Source organism: Schistocerca serialis, chromosome 7 (assembly GCF_023864345.2).
Source record: "Schistocerca serialis cubense isolate TAMUIC-IGC-003099 chromosome 7, iqSchSeri2.2, whole genome shotgun sequence".
Classification (NCBI taxonomy): domain Eukaryota; kingdom Metazoa; phylum Arthropoda; class Insecta; order Orthoptera; family Acrididae; genus Schistocerca; species Schistocerca serialis.
In genome coordinates, this window is record NC_064644.1 from 14,437,189 (window position 1) to 14,459,209 (window position 22,021).

A 22,021-nucleotide genomic window follows, 5' to 3' on the forward strand; every position below is an offset into this window, starting at 1 on the left:
TGTGTCTCTCTGTTTCTGTACCCTGCCTCTCAGCCAAAGTCTCCTTCGTTCTGTCCTGCTATTACAGTCTCCTCTCTGACTGCCTGGCTCTACCTCTCTGTAGCTGCTATTATCTCATGCACACCTCGCCACTGCCGCCATCTCTCCTCGCTGTTACTATCTCTTCCTGGTTTCCATTGTCATAGATACTGTCTCTCGTTATAACTGGTCCTTACTCAGTTGAACTTTCTATTTGTCTTTATTCCTGTCCCACTGGTATTGTCTCCTTCACTATTTCCTGGCACTGGTCCGTCACTGTCGTCTATGTTTCCCTGCCACTGTGTCCCTCTCTTTCTCTCACACTGCTATTGTCTCCTTCGCTCATTCTATACCACACTGGCTTCTTTCAGTATTTATTACTCTTCTGTCTCCTTTCCTTTTCCACTGTCTCTTTCTGTTTCATCACAAAAAAGGGCGAATATATTCGCATGCTAAAAATTTTGGGACAATTTTAATGGTGGTGAGGAATGTAGAACGACGTAGGTGGTACCCCCCTTTTCAGTCAGTCTGTTAATAAACCGGACCATATTCACCTGTTTTGTGCTCCGATAGCAGCATTTTTCCCCTGGTTCCTTCTTTTTCCTGCTACAGCAGGACGTGTCACTCATACGAAAAGAATTTTATGCGTAAGTAAAACTTCGATAGTTTGCCTATGTGAAACTGAAATAATGCTTAAGTATGTAATATTTCACTTCAGGCTGGATGTTATGTGCACAAAAAATTTTCATGTGTTTCAGCACTACAAAAACATCGGGTCCCGAGCCCCTTATGATGGCAACGGAGACACTATACAGCATATTACTCCGTGCTACGCCACTTTATAAATTGCATTTCCGCTTCACCCTCATATTTCACGCGCATATTTTACGTGTACAAGTAGGGTAACTTCAAACCTCGGTATAAGGGGAACGGATAAAAATGTCAAGAAAATTTTCAAAATAGCTCGAGATATGTCTTGAACGCGTCAGTCAATTGCTATGAGTGGCCGTCTTGGAATCCGTATCTCAGCTTCGGTACCAAAAAACTATATGTTACGCATTTTCTCAGGAACCTTCCATGAACTAAATGGTATCTACCTAAGTCCTTTAAGGCGCTCCATAGAGACATCTGATGCAAAAAGGATCAATCGATTTGATCCATTTGCCTAAGGTGGAGGAAGCGTCTAATATTCAAACTTTGTAGTGCAGGATGGTTACGGTAGGACGATCCTTCTGTTGGTTATAGAAATGATCCCGAGCCCAAGGGCTATCCAGAGCACTTGACCCTACCTTTCTATCACCTACAGAAACCGACCCAGCGTTCTGTCACAAACGGAACACGAGGTATGAAACCCGGAACAATCCCGTTTTTATGCACTGCGTTTTGGAGCATATTGGGTAGCCATGCCATCGCATGCGTACCGTTTTGAGTGTTACAAAGCCTTTTTTCAAGGTACTGTCCGCATTATTGTGGAGTATTGCTGTGCAGTGTGAGATCCACATTGAAAAAGTTCAAACAAAGACAGCTCGTTTTGTATTATCGCGAAATAGGAGAGATAGTGCCACAGACATGATACGTGAATTGGAGTGTCAATCATTAAAACAAAGCCGTTTTTCGTTGCGACGGGGTCTTATCATGAAATTTCAATCACCAGTTTTCTCCTCCGATTACAAAAACATTCTGTTGGCAGCCACCTGTATAGGGAGAAATGATCATCACGATAAAATAAGAGAAATCAGGACACGCGCCGAAAAATTTAAGTGCTCGTTTTCCTCTCTTGCCGTTCGAGAATGGAACAGTAGAGAGACAGCTTGAACGTGGTTCCTTGAACTCTCTGCCAGGCTCTTTATTGTGAACAGCAGAGTAATCACGTAGATGTGGATGTAGATATTTTTGTACTGTTGCCTTGGCAGAAGTGATACATAGACGGTACACAGTCGAGACGAGAAGAGGGTAGAAGCTTTCTAAATGTGGTATTAGAAGAAGAATGCTGAAGGATACGTGCGTAGATCGAAAAGCTGTTGACGAGCTACTGACTCAAACTGGGAAAAAAAATGAATGTATGGTGCAACATTACTGAAATAGGTGATCGGCTTCAAAATACGTCCTGAGACTTTAAGCAGCAGTCAATTTAGTGGCGATGGGTAGTGTGGGAGCTAAAAATTACAGATAGAGAGGCCAAGTCTGGATTATAGTTAGCAATTTGAAATGGATGTAGACTGTAGTGGTAATGTATCGAGAAGAGCTGCATCAGACCAGCCTTTCTACTGACAGCAACGGCTGTTAATAGTGTAATAGTTGGGACAATAAAATAAGTGTTACATCGTGAATTTACCTGCTAGAGTTTCCACCAATGGCAGGTTTCTTCCTGATTTTGGGTGAATATCGCCCCACTATTTGTACGCATATAGCACAAAAATCTCAAACACGTGCATATTTGTATCCTTTATCTGTGCTGTGCAATATGAATTAAGAGAATAGTCTGTAAAATCTGTAGATCTCATCATAGCAGAACACTTGCAACCCGATCATATTCTTCTTGTCTGATAGGTAGGGTCTATCGTTTCCGTGTCTAATTGATTTGGAGAGGTAAGCTGTCCGAAGTCACTGCAGGAATATAGAGAGGGTTATCCATCTAATTACACTAATTGTTGGATGTTTTCTTTAAATTAGAAACTAGCTTAATGAAAGATCGCCGAGTGTTTCTGTGTGCCATTGTGATTAATGAACGCCTTAGATAGCCGTCTCATTTCAGATAACGCGCGTTACAAAGGCATAGGCATCGCTTTCAGTCGTGTCTTCTTCCGCTTGGAGCGCTTTTATCCGCGTTCTTTCCTCCGCCCTCAACGGCAGGTTGCTGCTGGCTCTATTGTCTCTGCGCTTCTCTTAACGCCGTCTTTTCTCATCCGCTCCTTGGCCGAGAATCGGATTGGCTACTTTCTGTTGTTTTATTAGGCCGAGAGCTGCATCTCAAGCTCCGCTGCGCCTCTCTTTATTAGATTCGCAAACGGTCTGATATCAGCAGACTTTAATAACGTAATCCCTGAGATTGGCCGCCTGCGGCAGAACTGTGGTCTTACAAAACCACTACCTTACGGCCGGCGGTGACGTGGCCGCAATCGGCGGGCGGAGATTTCATAACCTCTATAAGCCTAAGATCCCAGCTCTCATTGGAGTTTGCCTCGGGCGAGCTCCCAAGGACAGAGTAACAGGCAGCGATAGAAGAAGAACCCGAGGAAAAAAGTAACAAACTCCGGATAATTTGAAGTGCTCTTTATGAGACTCCAAGCTGCCTACAGGGTTTCGCAGACACCTGCACGAAATTATACCATATGCTTTCGTTACGCATGTATGCAAAAACTCAAGTGTACTGTTAACATCGCACTTCCGTCCAAAACTCAACAGTTTCATTGTTATCTGTATTATCTATGTACTCCAGTCTGACAGATTTAACGCGTGAAAGTCTTTTCTTCTATATATAGTTATTGCACCTTGCATCCATTTGAACTTGCCTAATGTATTCGAGCGTTGGGGCTCCTCTACAATTTCGTGCCCTTCCCCTCCCCATCGTGGATCTATACTTCCCCTCCACCCCCCTCCGTCCATCCAGTTAGCAATTTGATGCTTCCTTATTGCTTCGGGATATGTCCCATCGATCGAGCCCCTCTTTAAGTTCTGCTTGTATCATAAATTTATTTTCTCCCCAGTTATATTCTGTACCTTTTCATCTGTTTCTACATTCACTCATTTGAAGGCTGGTCTTTAGACAAGTCCCTTCAAGAAGACTTTCGAAAGTATAAGCTAAATTCCACGTTAAAATTTTTTTCTTTGTCAGAAACGCTTTTGTAGCTGTCGCAAGTCCTTCCACTGTCGTCAACTATTTTGCTGGCCAAATATCAAAACTCTTAGAATACCTGTGTTTCATTGGCGTCAGCAGATTTACTTCAAATACCGTTCGTTACCCTTTCTTTTACTTTTGTTGATATTCGTGTTAAAACTTTCTCTCAAGACATCATCTATACCGTTCAATCCATCTTCCAAGTAATTGTCCGACTCTGATAGCCTTACAGTGTCATCGCATATCGGAATAAAATTGTTAGAAAATAGTTATTTTGGTGCCTTAGTTGTTAATTTTCACAGAGACTAAAATACGAGTAGATGGAAGTGTATCTGTGGTGTAAGTAAACAGACGTATTTAGAGTTCAAGCAAGTACGCTATATTCAGTGAATTTATAAATGAGAAGGACTTACGGTAAACGAATCTGTGATATTCACAATTAGTTGAGACAATTATTGTTAGACGTGTTTTTTCTGTGAGAGTCGGGCGAGCCAGCCGCGGTGGCCGAGCGGTTCTAGGCGCTTCAGTCCGGAACCGCGCGACTGCTACAGTCTCAGGTTCGAATACTGCCTCGGGCGTGGATGTGTATGATGTCCTTAGGCTAGTTAGGTTTAAGTAGTTCTAAGTTCTAGGGGACTGATGGCCTCAGATATTAAGTCCCATAGTGCTCAGAGCCATCTGTTAGTGTCACTCAATAATAACCCACAAATATTCTATGTCAACGAAAATAAAACGACCTTACAGTTCGTTGCACACGTTAAGCCGTTGTCTTCGTTCTCGCCTACGATGCTCCCATTGCTCCATGTAATACAGTGGGCACATCTTGATTCGCAGTGACCAGTTATTGGACAGGATCTTGATGTTATTGGAGTCTCTTGCGTCTGTTCACACTCCTCATGCTATTGGTACCTCAATAATAACAGTTGCGCCTCACACAGACCAGACAGTGCGCACCACTTGAGTGTGTTCACTCTCTCGTCTCAAAAGTAAGTCACCTACCTGCGTGCTCTAATGTGACGTAACTCTCAGCGCTCCTACACAGGTCTTTGCTCTCTGCCAACGATATTGCCTTTCCAATCTTTTGCTAACGGCATTAATCCAGAATAAGTACATCATAATATAAAATGCTGTGAAAAGCTTTCACCGCATATCACATTCCTAATTATCATATAATATCTAGAGATATACAGAATAAAATAAGTACATTATATTTACAAGAAAAATAATGAGAAATTTATTTAGGTAGCCCATCTGTATTATAGTGTCACAGATAGTCCACCCAGCGTGCGAGCAAACACAGTAACCTCAATGCACAGCTCTGTGCGTACAAACCTTTCCTGTAAAATGTGACTGACACATCGTTACACTCACAAGGGGAGTCCACTACGTTGGGATCACAGATTTACTTCAAACTTTGCACACCTTTAGCAGGCCATTAAAACCAACATAAATTCCACGTAGTAAGATGCACTACTCAGGCAACTCCGAGTTAAACGCAAGACGAGTTTTACGCATCTATTACGTGGCTTAGGTATCAGTGCGTGGGTGCCGACCGTTAGAGTTCATGGTGGTCAAGTGTAAGCATTCGTCTATCAGGCGACGGTTCAACTCCCTCTCGAACTTCACCTATTTTTTCGTTAATAGTCTCATTATTTAATTTGTATGACATTTGACAGGTAATGTACTGGAAAAAAACACCTGTATTTGCGTGAAGTTTAAATTTATGTTTTCCATGTCAGTATGACAAAGTCCTCCGGCGTGTGATGTCGAGAGCACATCCGACGTGTGACGATACACCCCTCTTGTGATACGGCACGTTGTGACATACTACGTTACAGATTGTGAATAACGTCATTCATATCATTATTTACCGAGGTTTGACTTGGGCATTCCTAGCTTGTTCCCCGTCCTTGAAAATTTGATTATCCATGGTAAATCGTCAAATAACACACGGAATTCACTACAAATTCACGAAAATTCACGTGGTATTTTTCGTTATATTACCTTTCAAATGTCGTATACACTGTTAACCGAATCTTCCATCGGTTCTTGGTAAAACAACATTATAATAAATGAAAAGCACCAGTTTGCTTTTGTTCTGCAGTATTACATTTCTTGTTAACCGGTTTTCAGCTTACAAGGCCATCTTCACACATTTACTGAGTATTATCACCAAAGAAGTTAAAATGTTTGCGAACAACATTGGAAGAGAAGTAACACGTCTAGACTGAAGTAGAAACATACAGTAAGTAACATCTTTGCAATAAAAAAGTAAAAATTGAATAGTACATAAATAACAATGTAGTAGACAGGAAAACGTTTAGTACAAAACAGGAATAGCATGCCCACATAACAGTTTCAATTAATAAGCAAAAGTAATAAAATCAAATAAAATTAGTTCTAGACAAGGCTACATCAGGAGGTATGAAACATAGAGAGTGATACAAAACGGTTCAAATGGCTCTGAGCACTATGGGACTTAACGTCTATGGTCATCAGTCCCCTAGAACTTCGAACTAATTAAACCTAACTAACCTAAGGACATGACACACATCCATGCCCGAGGCAGGATTCGAACCTACGACCGTAGCAGTCGCGCGGCTCCGGACTGAGCGCCTAGAGCCACTAGACCACCGCGGCCGAACCAATTAAAAGAAGAGACAATTATCAGTGCAACTACTGAATACATAAGGAACTTAAACAATATCAATAAGATAAACAGAAATAAATAAATGCAGGAAAATGGAGGTGTTTGAGGGAACCTACAGTTTGAGAGTGTGGTGGTACTGCATTTTAACATTAACATTATAATCAAAGCAGTGGCTGTGTAACAGTTTTCATTAAATAAATGAGCAAAGTAAAATATGAATAGTATTTGATGAGCGAACTACAAGGGGTGTTAAACATGGACAGTAATACAAATGCCAGTTAAAAGAAAGCCTTAACTATTGGAACTATGGTCTATATGGAATACAAAATCAACTTAAACAAAACAGAACAACTTAATGAATACAGGAAAATGGGAATATGTAGGAAGAGAGAGTGTAGGAAATAATGAACAGCAGAGATGATTATATGAAGTTTACGAGAGGGGAAGTGTTGAGCTGTGTCTGGTCATTTAGGATGAGATCTGGACTGTGAACAAAGTGCTTGTTAATTTCCAGGGCTTCCAGTTGTTTGCTAAGTGAAGTACATGTGACACTGGCTGGTTGTTGTGACCCTTACTCAGTATCAATTAAATAAAATGACCAGCGATAAAAAAATATATAGATTAAAAAGTAAGTGTGACCTGGACTCGAACAGCGGCCTCCTTCACGACCCTCTCGCACAGTGAGAACGCCAACCGCTTGACGACATTGACTTCTTGCGACTGGCTTCTTCGCACGGATACATCAGTTACACAACAGACGCGTAAAATTTCTCGGAATTGCCAGAGTAGTGTGTCATAATACTTGCACCTAATGTTGTTTTAATGGCCAACTGAAGGTGTACAAAGTTTGAAGTAAATCCGTGATTCCATCGTCGTGGCCTGGCATTGTCAACGCGCACAGCTTGTGCCCTTGACTGTACACTTAACACAGCTTGAATCAACTCAATCGAGCGATATATAGCTGCCGGCCAAAAGAACGTTGTCAGTGCTGCTCCCATACTGTGAATGCCTCTGCCCGTGTGTCCTCTAGAATCGCCGTCCTCTCGTCCAGGACAGACACCAGCCACCGTCCCGACCTGTTTGTGTCCACATTCTGCAGGAACGTCCCACACCGCTCGTTAGTGGGTTCCCACCTCCGGCTCTTCAGCACACCAACTCTGCAGAAGTTTCCCCTCTCATGGCCCCCCACTGAGTGACCGTGCTGACTTCTACCGCCCTCGCACCTCTGCCCCAGCGACGCTCGCGTTGATATCCGTGCACACGCCGACATTCTGGTGGAGTGCTGCCGTGAAAAGCTGCCAGAACTTCTCTCTGAGTGCAAGCGAAACAAACGAGACACTTGACGTGGCGTGCCGAAATAGTGCAAACACCGTCCAGACCGTAACAGTTTTGGACAAAGCATCTACGCAGTCCACTTGGAGACCTTTGGTCCTGCATTGGCACAGTGCGAGGGGACACACTGCCATGTCCTTCTTTGTGCACCGCAATAATTGCACGGAACACAACTTGTTATGTAGAAATGCAGTACTTTACGATTTACACACGTCTGCCCGCTGCAGCGATTGGCTACCCGAGACACACTTCCGTTCTCTGCGGTGTCTCCAGGCTATCTGGCCCATCTGCTCTCTGCGGCCACTCTCCATTGTGCCTGCGTGCACAGAGGACCTTTAAAGCGCAGTTCCGCACACTCAGAAGGATTCCCGCCAGGAAGCAGGTTATACTGGACCAGATGAGCTGTCCGTTTTGCAAGATGCCGCTAGATAGCATTTGGATCGGCAAAGTGAGTTATGGATCTCGACATACTCCCAGTCTAAGAGAAGTCTTCTCAGTTTACAGTGTAAACATAAATTTAACAAGCAACAGCAATGGAAAATTTTTCTATAGCGACAGAAAAATGAAGGGTGAGAAATTTAAATTGGGATTTATGTAAGTGAATACTAAACTTGAAATATTAAAGTAGGAATGAACGTTACTTGAATGTCAAGTTAAAAGTTTGTTGTCTTTCACAAAGAAGTTTTCCCCTTAATTAAGAGTGCCATTAAAAGGATCTGAGCTTTCTGGACTGTCCAGCTACGCCTGTGTTCAGTAGGTTTACTTGTTTATGATGCAGGTTCGTACAGTCGCCCAGATGATCAATTGGTAGTGATATGAAGACGTATGCTCCAGCACTTCACACCTCTGCTGTTGCGCCCCGCTCTCCTGAAAAACTTATTTAAGTTTATTTCTCAAAGTAGGCACGCCTGTCCACCTACACACGTAGAACACTCTGGGCTTGTGAATGTAGTCGACTCTTTTTCTTGCCGGGAGGGGGGAGGGGAGGGGAATTATTATTACTACAGTGCCTATGGCGAGAAAAGAGCTCTGACAGCTAAAGCGGCCTTGGCGCACGTGTTTCGCGCATCCACGATGGCCAATCATATCGTGAGCTTTTGTTTATGTTACCATGGCAACGCTGCAGTGTTGCCGTAGTGCTTCGCGACCGCTGTCGGCTTTCTGCCCGTCATGTCGAATACTGGCAACTGCGCTGCCAGCTGTCAGAGCTCTTTCCTCGGCGTACGGAGTATAAATTACAGTTGCAATGCAAAGATGCCCTGTTTCGATGGAACGGTCCGCGTGCAAGCTCGAACACTCATAAAGGCAAAGACAGGAATGTCTAATTGTGCGTGTATGTAAACATGTAGCACAAGTTTCAAAAGTTGTTAAAATGATGAAATTGCTCTCGTATGAATAAATATTTATTAATACGATAATTCTCTTTGACAAAACAACCACTTTCGTATTTCTATTCGATTAGGTATTGCACCTCAACCTTTAACTAAACTCAATTCTCTAACTAATTCCACATCCGTACAACAATACAATTAGATCCCCTCTGAGAGCACCTCCATCTATTCCAGTCTCTCAACTCGTAGTAAAAAGTATTGTCTGTCCAGGTGTGAAGGACGCTGTATCAGCAAAAAGTAACATCGTCTATGTAGAGTTTATTCTCGTAGTCACTTCCTTTTGCTTTCGCAAATACGTTAATTCTCAAGCGCATAGAGCGATGCAGTTAAGTCAGTTTACGTTATTGTTGAATGTAAATTCAAAATAATAGAAACCATTGAAATTTAGTATCAGAACACACAATATCGTGTCATATATACTGATCAGCGTAACCACATCTGCACTCACATGTCGACTAATCTCCTTAAATTGCGGGGAGGGTGGCGATGATCTCTGACGCCGCGTTCAGTCACATCTAGATGTGTTAGATCGGGTTCAGCACAGAGTTGAGAAGCCACCATGTCAACTGTAACTCGCCACTGTGTTCCTCGAACCACTCCAACACACTTCTAGCGTTGTGGCATGACGCATTGCCTTGTTGAAAAATGCCACTGCCATTGGGAAACATGATAGCCTTGAAGAGGTGTACATCGTCTGTAAGGAGTGTAACATACTCCTTGGCCATTGTGGTGCTCTGTGTGAGATCCACTGGAACAATGAGTGCCCACGTGAATCTTTCCCAGAGCGAAATGGAGCCGCCGCAAGCTTGTCTCAGTCCCACAGTACAGGTGTCAAGGAGTTGTTCCCCTGGAAGACGACGGATTCGCGCCCTCCCATTGGCCTGGCGAAGATGGTATAGGAATTAATCATACCATGTGCCGCTGTACCACTGCGCCAACGTCCAGTGCCAACGCTTACATAACCATTTCAGTCGTAGCTGGCGCCACAGTTCCCCGCCTGTCCTGTTCTACCAGTCTGCCCATCTCTAATGAGGGGTGGCCGGCGAACCTCACAATGTCTGGACGTCGTTTGAATTTAGTTTCTCCTCATGTTGAATACACTCACCACAGCACTCCTCGATCACCCAACAAGTCATACAACTTTCGAAATGCTCGTGCCCAGCCTCTGGGTCATCACAATCTGCCCTCGGTCAAACTCAGATACATCGCGCGCCTTCCCCATTCTGCACACGGACAGCACATTCACTGATATTACATGATGGTTGTGTTTGGCTAGGAGAAATTCCTCGTCAGGAGAGGCTGCTATCGCCTGGACGGGTTTATATCGATAGCACATCGGTGGTAACAGTGACCTGGCTGATCAGAGTAAAAAAGAAATACAATAACATTTAGGGTAAAAAAAACTGTCGCACTTCATGGGGAAGCTTAGGAATATATACGAACAAATAGTCAGTCTCAACATATGCAGCCTCCCAAGCTGAGGTAAAGATTTTTTGCTGCAAAAAGCAATTTGGCGATTGGATTTTACCGTGTACCAACATTCAAATAGTTCACTGGTTAGGCGGGTGACACAATTTTGCCAGTAGGACTATTAATATGCCCATTCACAGTGTTCACCATCACTACAGGCACCCACTTATCAACCGGAAACAGCTGCGTGACGACACGCAGCCACACACTAACGCAGGCAAGCTATACTCCTTCACCAGCACATGGTCATCAACCTGTGACTGCTAGACTCCTTCCCATGCCCAGTTACTGAGTTGCTACAGCTGATGCACGTACTCAGTGGACCACCTCCAAAAGCAGTCATTCAGCTGAAACTTCCTGCCAGATTAAACCTGTGTGACAGACCGAGACTCGAACTCGGGACTTTTGCCAAGTGCACTTGCCCGCGAAAGGCAAAGCTCCCGAGTTCGAGTCTCTGTCCGGCACACAGTTTTAATGTCCCAGGAAGTTTCATATCAGCGCACACTCCGCTGTAGAGTGAAAATCTCATTCAGCCATTCAGCTGTTGTACAAGTTACTACTTGTGCAACTTGTTGACAGGAATCTCTAAGATTCAGGGTATTGGAGCCGACACATAAAATTTACGATGTTCCAGTTGACGAGAGACTTGTCACGATTCACCAAACCAGCCTACATGTCTCTGATTTTTATCACAAGCTATATGTTGCTGAAGGTGCGTTAATCTGTGTCAGATGATTTGAGTTCTCTAATCTTTGCTTGCTTAAGGTATCGAAGAAAACATCTGAAATCGGAACCATACCAGCTTCATACATCTACATCTACATCTATACTCCGCGAGCCACCTTACGGTGTGTGGCGGAGGGTACTTATTGTACCACTATCTGATCCCCCCTTCCCTGTTCCATTCACGAATTGTGCGTGGGAAGAACGACTGCTTGTAAGTCTCCGTATTTGCTCTAATTTCTCGGATCTTTTCGTTGTGATCATTACGCGAGATATATGTGGGCGGTAGTAATATGTTGCCCATCTCTTCCCGAAATGTGCTCTCTCGTAATTTCGATAATAAACCTCTCCGTATTGCGTAACGCCTTTCTTGAAGTGTCCGCCACTGGAGCTTGTTCAGCATCTCCGTAACGCTCTCGCGCTGACTAAATGTCCCCATGACGAATCGCGCTGCTTTTCGCTGGATCATGTCTATCTCTTCTATTAATCCAACCTGGTAAGGGTCCCATACTGATGAGCAATACTCAAGAATCGGACGAACAAGCGTTTTGTAAGCTACTTCTTTCGTCGATGAGTCACATTTTCTTAGAATTCTTCCTATGAATCTCAACCTGGCGCCTGCTTTTCCCACTATTTGTTTTATGTGATCATTCCACTTCAGATCGCTCCGGATAGTAACTCCTAAGTATTTTACGGTCGTTACCGCTTCCAATGATTTACCACCTATGGCATAATCGTACTGGAATGGATTTCTGCCCCTATGTATGCGCATTATATTACATTTATCTACGTTTAGGGAAAGCTGCCAGCTGTCGCACCATGCATTAATCCTCTGCAGGTCCTCCTGGAGTACGTACGAGTCTTCTGATGTTGCTACTTTCTTGTAGACAACCGTGTCATCTGCAAATAGCCTCACGGAGCTACCGATGTTGTCAACTAAGTCATTTATGTATATTGTAAACAATAAAGGTCCTATCACGCTTCCCTGCGGTACTCCCGAAATTACCTCTACATCTGCAGATTTTGAACCGTTAAGAATGACATGTTGTGTTCTTTCTTCTAGGAAATCCTGAATCCAATCACAAACCTGGTCCGATATTCCGTAAGCTCGTATTTTTTTCACTAAACGTAAGTGCGGAACCGTATCAAATGCCTTCCTGAAGTCCAGGAATACGGCATCAATCTGCTCGCCAGTGTCTACGGCACTGTGAATTTCTTGGGCAAATAGGGCGAGCTGAGTTTCACATGATCTCTGTTTGCGGAATCCATGTTGGTTATGATGAAGGAGATTTGTATTATCTAAGAACTTGATAATACGAGAACACAAAACATGTTCCATTATTCTACAACAGATTGAAGTAAGCGAAATAGGCCTATAATTATTCGCATCTGATTTATGACCCTTCTTGAAAATGGGAACGACCTGCGCTTTCTTCCAGTCGCTAGGTACTTTACGTTCTTCCAGCGATCTACGATAAATTGCTGATAGAAAGGGGGCAAGTTCTTTAGCATAATCACTGTAGAATCTTAAGGGTATCTCGTCTGGTCCGAATGCTTTTCCGCTACTAAGTGATAGCAGTTGTTTTTCAATTCCGATATCGTTTATTTCAATATTTTCCATTTTGGCGTCCGTGCGACGGCTGAAGTCAGGGACCGTGTTACGATTTTCCGCAGTGAAACAGTTTCGGAACACTGAATTCAGTATTTCTGCCTTTCTTCGGTCGTCCTCTGTTTCGGTGCCATCGTGGTCAACGAGTGACTGAATAGGGGATTTAGATCCGCTTACCGATTTTACATATGACCAAAACTTTTTAGGGTTCTTGTTTAGATTGTTTGCCAATGTTTTATGTTCGAATTCGTTGAATGCTTCTCTCATTGCTCTCTTTACGCTCTTTTTCGCTTCGTTCAGCTTTTCCTTATCAGCAATGATTCGACTACTCTTAAACCTATGATGAAGCTTTCTTTGTTTCCGTAGTACCTTTCGTACATGATTGTTATACCACGGTGGATCTTTCCCCTCGCTTTGGACCTTAGTCGGTACGAACTTATCTAAGGCGTACTGGACGATGTTTCTGAATTTTTTCCATTTTTGTTCCACATCCTCTTCCTCAGAAATGAACGTTTGATGGTGGTCACTCAGATATTCTGCGATTTGTGCCCTATCACTCTTGTTAAGCAAATATATTTTCCTTCCTTTCTTGGCATTTCTTATTACACTTGTAGTCATTGATGCAACCACTGACTTATGATCACTGATACCCTCTTCTACATTCACGGAGTCGAAAAGTTCCGGTCTATTTGTTGCTATGAGGTCTAAAACGTTAGCTTCACGAGTTGGTTCTCTAACTATCTGCTCGAAGTAATTCTCGGACAAGGCAGTCAGGATAATGTCACAAGAGTCTCTGTCCCTGGCTCCAGTTCTGATTGTGTGACTATCCCATTCTATACCTGGTAGATTGAAGTCTCCCCCTATTACAATAGTATGATCACGAAACTTCTTCACGACGTTCTGCAGGTTCTCTCTGAGGCGCTCAACTACTACGGTTGCTGATGCAGGTGGTCTATAGAAGCATCCGACTATCATATCTGACCCACCTTTGATACTTAACTTAACCCAGATTATTTCACATTCGCATTCGCTAATAACTTCACTGGATATTATTGAATTCTTTACTGCTATAAATACTCCTCCACCTTTGGCGTTTATCCTATCCTTGCGGTATATATTCCATTCTGTGTCTAGGATTTCGTTACTGTTCACTTCCGGTTTTAACCAACTTTCCGTTCCTAATACTATATGCGCACTATTTCCTTCAATAAGAGATACTAATTCAGGAACCTTGCCCTGGATACTCCTGCAGTTTACCAATATTACGTTGACTTTACCTGTTTTTGGTCTCTGAGGACGGACGTTCTTTATCAACGATGATAATGTCCTCTCTGGTAAGTCGTCAGGTATTTTATCGTTTCGCCCAAGGGGGGGTCCCTCTAACCTAAAAAACCCCCGTGTGCACGCCACACGTACTCTGCTACCCTAGTAGCTGCTTCCGGTGTGTAGTGCACGCCTGACCTGTCTAGGGGGGCCCTACAGTTCTCCACCCAATAACGGAGGTCGATGAATTTGAAACCATTATAGTCGCAGAGTCGTCTGAGCCTCTGGTTTAGACCCTCCACACGGCTCCAAACCAGAGGACCGCGATCGACTCTGGGCACTATGCTGCAGATATTAAGCTCAGCTTGCACTCCGCGTGCGATGCTGGTTGTCTTCACCAAATCAGCCAGCCGCCGGAAGGAACCAAGGATGGCCTCAGAACCCAAGCGGCAGGCGTCATTCGTTCCGACATGTGCTACTATCTGCAGCCGGTCACAGCCAGTGCGTTCAATAGCTGCCGGAAGGGCCTCCTCCACATTACGGACGAGACCCCCCGGCAAGCACACCGAGTGCACACTGGCATTCTTCCCCGACCTACCCGCTATTTTCCTAAGGGGCTCCATAACCCGCCTAACGTTGGAGCTCCCTATAACTAATAGGCCCGCCCTCTGTGACTGTCGGGACCTTGCCGGAGAATCGGCCACTGGCCCAACAGGCGAGGCATCCTGTGGTGGGTCGGAAACGATGTCATCACCACTAGGAAGCACCCCGTACCTGTTGGAAAGGGGTAAGGCAGCTGCCACGCGGCCAGATCCCACCTTCGCCTTTCGGCCAGGCACGCGCGAGCCCACCACTGTCCGCCATTCACCCTGGAGTGATGGCTGACCGGTAAGATGCTCACTGCCGGAAGACGCAGCGACATCAGGGGTTCCATGTGATTCCAAGGCCACCGAAGTAGGCATAGGTCTCACCACAGTTGCCCCAACGCTACTACGAGCCGACGCCTGCGCCTCGAGCTCGATGAGCCTAACAGACAAAGCCTCCACCTGCCCCCGAAGAGTGGCCAATTCTCCTTGCGTCCGCTCACAACAACCACAGTCCCTACACATGACTATGTTTACCCTACAAGCGAACGGTGTACTCGCCTTATTAGCAGCAGTAAATCGAAGTGCTCTCTCACTGACGGTCTAACCGACACTGAGCTGTTCTAACCAAACAAACAAAAGCCTGTACGATACGAGGGTCGATAGCAACGGCGATACTGTACACTACACTGTTATTAAAATAAACGGTTGTGTCTAGTAGGCACTCAAACACGCAAGAAATTACAAAAATAAAATAGTAACTACCCAGATAACTGAAAATAAGTTGTACCTGTTTGAAGCTCGCAAAAATGTGTAACAAGCGAACGGTGTACTCGCCTTATTAGCAGCAGGAAATCGAAGTGCTCTCTCACTGACGGTCTAACCGACACTGAGCTGTTCTAACCAAACATACAAAAGCCTGTACGATACGAGGGTCGATAGCAACGGCGATACTGTACACTACACTGTTATTAAAATAAACGGTTGTGTCTAGTAGGCACTCAAACACGCAAGAAATTACAAAAATAAAATAGTAACTACCCAGATAACTGAAAATAAGTTGTACCCGTTTGAAGCTCGCAAAAATGTGTAACAAGCGAACGGTGTACTCGCCTTATTAGCAGCAGGAAATCGAAGTGCTCTCTCACTGACGGTCTAACCGACACTGAGCTGTTCTAACCAAACAAACAAAAGCCTGTACGATACGAGGGTCGATAGCAACGGCGATACTGTACACTACACTGTCGTGATCAGAAAACGGCAACCAAACGGAATGTTCCAACCTGTTGTGACCATGTACCTAGAAGGCAACTCACTGTCCACAAGAGCACAAGTGGTTAAATTGCGAGCTTGGAAAATACATCGACCTTGCAAGTTTGTGACACATTTAGGGAAGGTATTGTTTGTACTATTTACTGGCAATGTCTCGTTGCATAGTGTCTGCTTTAGATTCTCCGCCATGACCTTTAAATATAAAAGACGATTGTCCCGACTGTCTAGGGGCGCCATACAAGATTGCTACCTATCCATGCTCTCTTAAATATTGACGACAGCTGTTGCCAACAATGCATTATGGTTGTCATGTGGTCTTCCCTGAGTCAAGTGATGGGAGAAGAAGGAGCTTCTAGAGTCATCAGTCTGACTGCACATTGCGTCAACTGACCTGAGGAGCATTGTGCAATGAGGTGACAAAAGTCTTGGAATAGCGATACAGATAGTAGTGATATCGCGTACACAAGGTATAAAATGGCAGTGTATTGATGGAACTGTCATTTGTACTCAGTTGATACTTACGATAAAGCTTACGACATGATTATAGCCACACGATGGGAGTAAACCGACGCATGGTACATTCCATTTCTGAAATCGTTAGGGAATTCAACATTCCGAGATCCACAGCGTCAAGAGGGTGCCGAGAATAAAAAATTTCAGGTGTTACCTCTCACCACAGTCAAAGCAGATGACGCAGAGCAGCGGCGTTTGAGTACATTTGTCAGTACTAACAGACAAAGCAACACTGCGTGAAGTAATCGCAGACATCAATGTGGGACGTACAACGAAAGTATCCGTTAAGACATTGTGGCTAAATTTGGCTTTAATGGGTTATGGCAGCAGACGACCGACGAGAGTGCCTATGCTAACAGCACGAAATTGACTACACTGCCTCTCCTGGGTTCTCGACCATGAACGTGGATTGAAAGAGCAATATGGAGGGAATGGTACAATAGGGATTTGGATTGCTGATTAGTGGGCGCGGTATTGGCTGTCAGGACTGGGTTTAGTGAGTGTTAAATCTGAAGGCGTTATAAAAAGAGAAGAAGGCGTGAGATGAAGATGTAGTGGTATACAATGTCCACCAGGGAAAGTAGGCTTATACAGAAGGTCAGATGGAATGTATGCCTACTTGTGATTTCAAGGGATTTAAAGTATTTAAGGTGAGATGGAGGTCCTGCCCACGTTGGCGTAAGTTACGATGGGGCATATCAGAGATTTATAGCTAAGGCTAATGGTGGAAGGATGTAGACTCCAGGTACAGCCTGTAGGTAGTGTTAGTCAGTTTCATGATTCGTGTTGGATGGCCAAGAGCTGTGCGTTCGATATTATTTTTATTTCGAGGTCCGTCCTGAGTACTGTGTCTGACAGATGAAGGGTCAGTTGTAGCTGGAGATATGGGAATATGGATGGTGGAAACGCAGAGTGGTACGAAAGAAGATAACAGATTGGCATTATGTGGTTGTACTTTAAGTTTCCACACACTATATATACACTCCTGGAAATTGAAATAAGAACACCGTGAATTCATTGTCCCAGGAAGGGGAAACTTTATTGACACATTCCTGGGGTCAGATACATCACATGATCACACTGACAGAACCACAGGCACACAGACACAGGCAACAGAGCATGCACAATGTCGGCACTAGTACAGTGTATATCCACCTTTCGCAGCAATGCAGGCTGCTATTCTCCCATGGAGACGATCGTAGAGATGCTGGATGTAGTCCTGTGGAACGGCTTGCCATGCCATTTCCACCTGGCGCCTCAGTTGGACCAGCGTTCGTGCTGGACGTGCAGACCGCGTGAGACGACGCTTCATCCAGTCCCAAACATGCTCAATGGGGGACAGATCCGGAGATCTTGCTGGCTAGGGTAGTTGACTTACACCTTCTAGAGCACGTTGGGTGGCACGGGATACATGCGGACGTGCATTGTCCTGTTGGAACAGCAAGTTCCCTTGCCGGTCTAGGAATGGTAGAACGATGGGTTGGATGACGGTTTGGATGTACCGTGCACTATTCAGTGTCCCCTCGACGATCACCAGTGGTGTACGGCCAGTGTAGGAGATCGCTCCCCACACCATGATGCCGGGTGTTGCCCTGTGTGCCTCGGTCGTATGCAGTCCTGATTGTGGCGCTCACCTGCACGGCGCCAAACACGCATACGACCATCATTGGCACCAAGGCAGAAGCGACTCTCATCGCTGAAGACGACACGTCTCCATTCGTCCCTCCATTCACGCCTGTCGCGACACCACTTGAGGCGGGCTGCACGAAGTTGGGGCGTGAGCGGAAGACGGCCTAACGGTGTGCGGGACCGTAGCCCAGCTTCATGGAGACGGTTGCGAATGGTCCTCGCCGATACCCCAGGAGCAACAGTGTCCCTAATTTGCTGGGAAGTGGCGGTGCGGTCCCCTACGGCACTGCGTAGGATCCTACGGTCTTGGCGTGCATCCGTGCGTCGCTGCGGTCCGGTCCCAGGTCGACGGGCACGTGCACCTTCCGCCGACCACTGGCGACAACATCGATGTACTGTGGAGACCTCACGCCCCACGTGTTGAGCAATTCGGCGGTACGTCCACCCGGCCTCCCGCATGTCCACTATACGCCCTCGCTCAAAGTCCGTCAACTGCACATACGGTTCACGTCCACGCTGTCGCGGCATGCTACCAGTGTTAAAGACTGCGATGGAGCACCGTATGCCACGGCAAACTGGCTGACACTGACGGCGGCGGTGCACAAATGCCGCGCAGCTAGCGCCATTCGACTGCCAACACCGCGCTTCCTGGTGTGTCCGCTGTGCCGTGCGTGTGATCATTGCTTGTACAGCCCTCTCACAGTGTCCGGAGCAAGTATGGTGGGTCTGACACACCGGTGTCAATGTGTTCTTTTTTCCATTTCCAGGAGTGTATGAGCGGCAAATGCTCATGTAGATATGGAGAACTGTAGTGAGAGGAAACGACATGGATGATAGAGATATATTGTAGTGTCGCCTCTGTGATGGGTGTTGTTTCGCAAATTCAGGTGTGGTATTTCTTCCAGTATGATTATCTGTGTATGAATTGCAACGTATGTCAATTATTTAGTTTTGTGTCAGAGAAGAGGTGTGCCATTTTCATTGTGATCTCCCAGGCGTGTCACTTCACAGGCCTACCTTTGAGGGTGCCTGCATTTCTTATTTCTGGGCTCCACTGTGGGCAACGGTTCATACTAAGAAAATCTGAAACGTCAAATGCACAAACAGACGACAACATTAATCAGTTGCCACCAGACTTCGTATAGAAATCGTGTCAAGTACTTTAGCAAGGTTAAGTAGGTACATATAATTATAAGCTAAAATCATTCTCGAATTCAGATAATGTATTCTATCGAATCATATCGGCAACTGATAATGGCCAAAGAAAACATAATCATTTTTACAAAATAATATATACTGCAGCAGTCAATTGTTACTAATTAGAACGACACGTTTCGGCAGAATCCTGTTCCAGTATATATTATTGCTTGGAAACGTTATAATACAGTCACAGCCTTCAAACAACATCCATATAACTTGGATAAATTTAAGTTAAACCAATCCTATTAAAGCAACACATTTTGTATGCTTTACTCTAAACTTGAGAGCTAATGCTGCATTGTTCGCAGGAAATTATATAGACTTCCATGACAGCATCCATGATCCACCACCAACGTTATCAACAGACCCCATCACCAAATACACCACTAAAACTACACTACTGGCGATTAAATTGCTACACCAAGAAGAAACGCAGATGATAAACGGGTATTCATTGGACAAATATATTATATTAGAACTGACATGTGATTACATTTTCAAGCAATTTGGGAGCATAGATCCTGAGAAATCAGTACCCAGGGCAACCACCTCTGGTCGTAATAACGGCCTTGATACGCCTGGGCATTGAGTCAAACACAGCTTGGATGGCGTGTACAGGTACAGCTGCCCATGCAGCTTCAACACGATACCACAGTGCATCAAGAGTAGTGACTGGCGTATCGTGACGAGCCAGTTGCTCGGCCACCATTGACCAGACGTTTTCAATTTGTGAGAGATCTGGAGTATGTGCTGGCCAGGCCAGCAGTCGAACATTTTCTGTATCCAGAAGGGCCCATACAGGACCTGCAACATGCGGTCGTACATTATCCTGCTGAAATGTAGCGTTTCTCAGGGATCGAATGAAGGGTAGAGCCACGGGTCGTAACACATCTGAAATGTAACGTCCACTGTTCAAAGTGCCATCAATGCGAACAAGAGGTGACCGAGACGTGTAAACAATGGCATCCTATACCATTACGCCGGGTGATACGCCAGTATGGCGATGACGAATACACGCTTCCAATGTGCGTTCACCGCGATGTCGCCAAACACGGATGTGACGATCACAATGCTGTAAAGAGAACCTGGATTCATCCGAAAAAATGACGTTTTGCCATTCGTGCACCCAGTTCCGTCGTGGAGTACACCATTGCAGGCGCTCCTGTCTGTGATGCAGCGTCAAGGGTAACCGCAGCCACGGTCTCGGAGCTGATAGTCTATCGTGCTGCAAACGTCGTCGAACTGTTCGTGCAGATGGTTGTTGTCTTGCAAACGTCCCCATCTGTTGATTCAGGGATCGAGACGTGGCTGCACGATCCGTTTCAGCCATGCGGGTAAGAAGCCTGTCATCTCGACTGCTAATGAATCTAGGCCGTTGGGATTCAGCACGGCGTTCCGTTTTACCCTCCTGGACCCACCGATTCCATATTCTGCTAAAAGTCATTGGATATCGACCAACGCGAGCAGCAATGTCGCGACACGATAAACCGCAATCGCGATAGGCTACAATACGACCTTTTTCAAAGTCGGAAACGTGATGGTAGGCATTTCTCCTCCTTACACGAGGCATCGCAACAACGTTTCATTAGGCAACGCCGGTCGACTGCTGTTTGTGTATGAGAAATCGGTTGGAAACTTTCCTCATGTCAGCACGTTGTAGGTGTCGCCAACGGCGCCAATCTTGTGTGAATGCTCTGAAAAGCTAATAGATTTCGCGTCTGTAGCACGTCATCCTCGTGGTGTAGCAATTGTAATGGCCAGTAGTGTATGTGTGCTCTCCAACTCCGAGCTCAGGCGAAGTAGCCAGTTCTTCCTCGTCTGCATGCTCCTCTAATTATCGTACAAAGTAAAAGACCCTGGCCAGTGCCCATCCTACAGTGGTGGGCATGTGAGAAGGCGGGTAGTATGGCGGTGCGCAGTGGCAAGGAACCACGTGATGCCCCAGCCAATAGCGTCAGCCTACCTAGTCTGCCAGTAGCGTACGCATCGTGGTGTGCGACGAAAATTTAGCATTAAATTTCGTGGTACGCTGCTGAGGCAGTATGGTGCTCGTATGGGCGACATAAGGCAAACACGAGTACATTAAGAAGCTACAGTGATAATTTTTCGAGCATATGAATTCTTGTTGGCCGTCAGAAGCAGAAACAGTAGCCGTGTGTAGTGCTCACCCCTGTGTTGCCAGTTAGCAGGGCAGGCGACGACTGGAGTGTGAGAGACAGAGGGCAGGCTGGCGACGCTGCAAAGTGTTTACTCTCTCTCTCTCTCTCTCTCTCTCTCTCTCTCTCTCTCTGCGCAGAACTCTTTGTCCTGCTGCCTTCTTACGTGCGCGCCACTATAACTTCTGGCGCTTGTTTGAATTTCAAGGACGGTTCCTTACGACTCGTATAGAAATCGGAGCGCGCCAACTTTCTAGTGCCTGGCAAAGCTGGGATAAGTTACGACCCTCGAAAGCGTCCGCCCCAGCGGCCGAAAAAATACTGGGCGTCGTGGGGGCGGCTTGGAGGCCGTCTGGGGTGGGGTTTGGTTCGC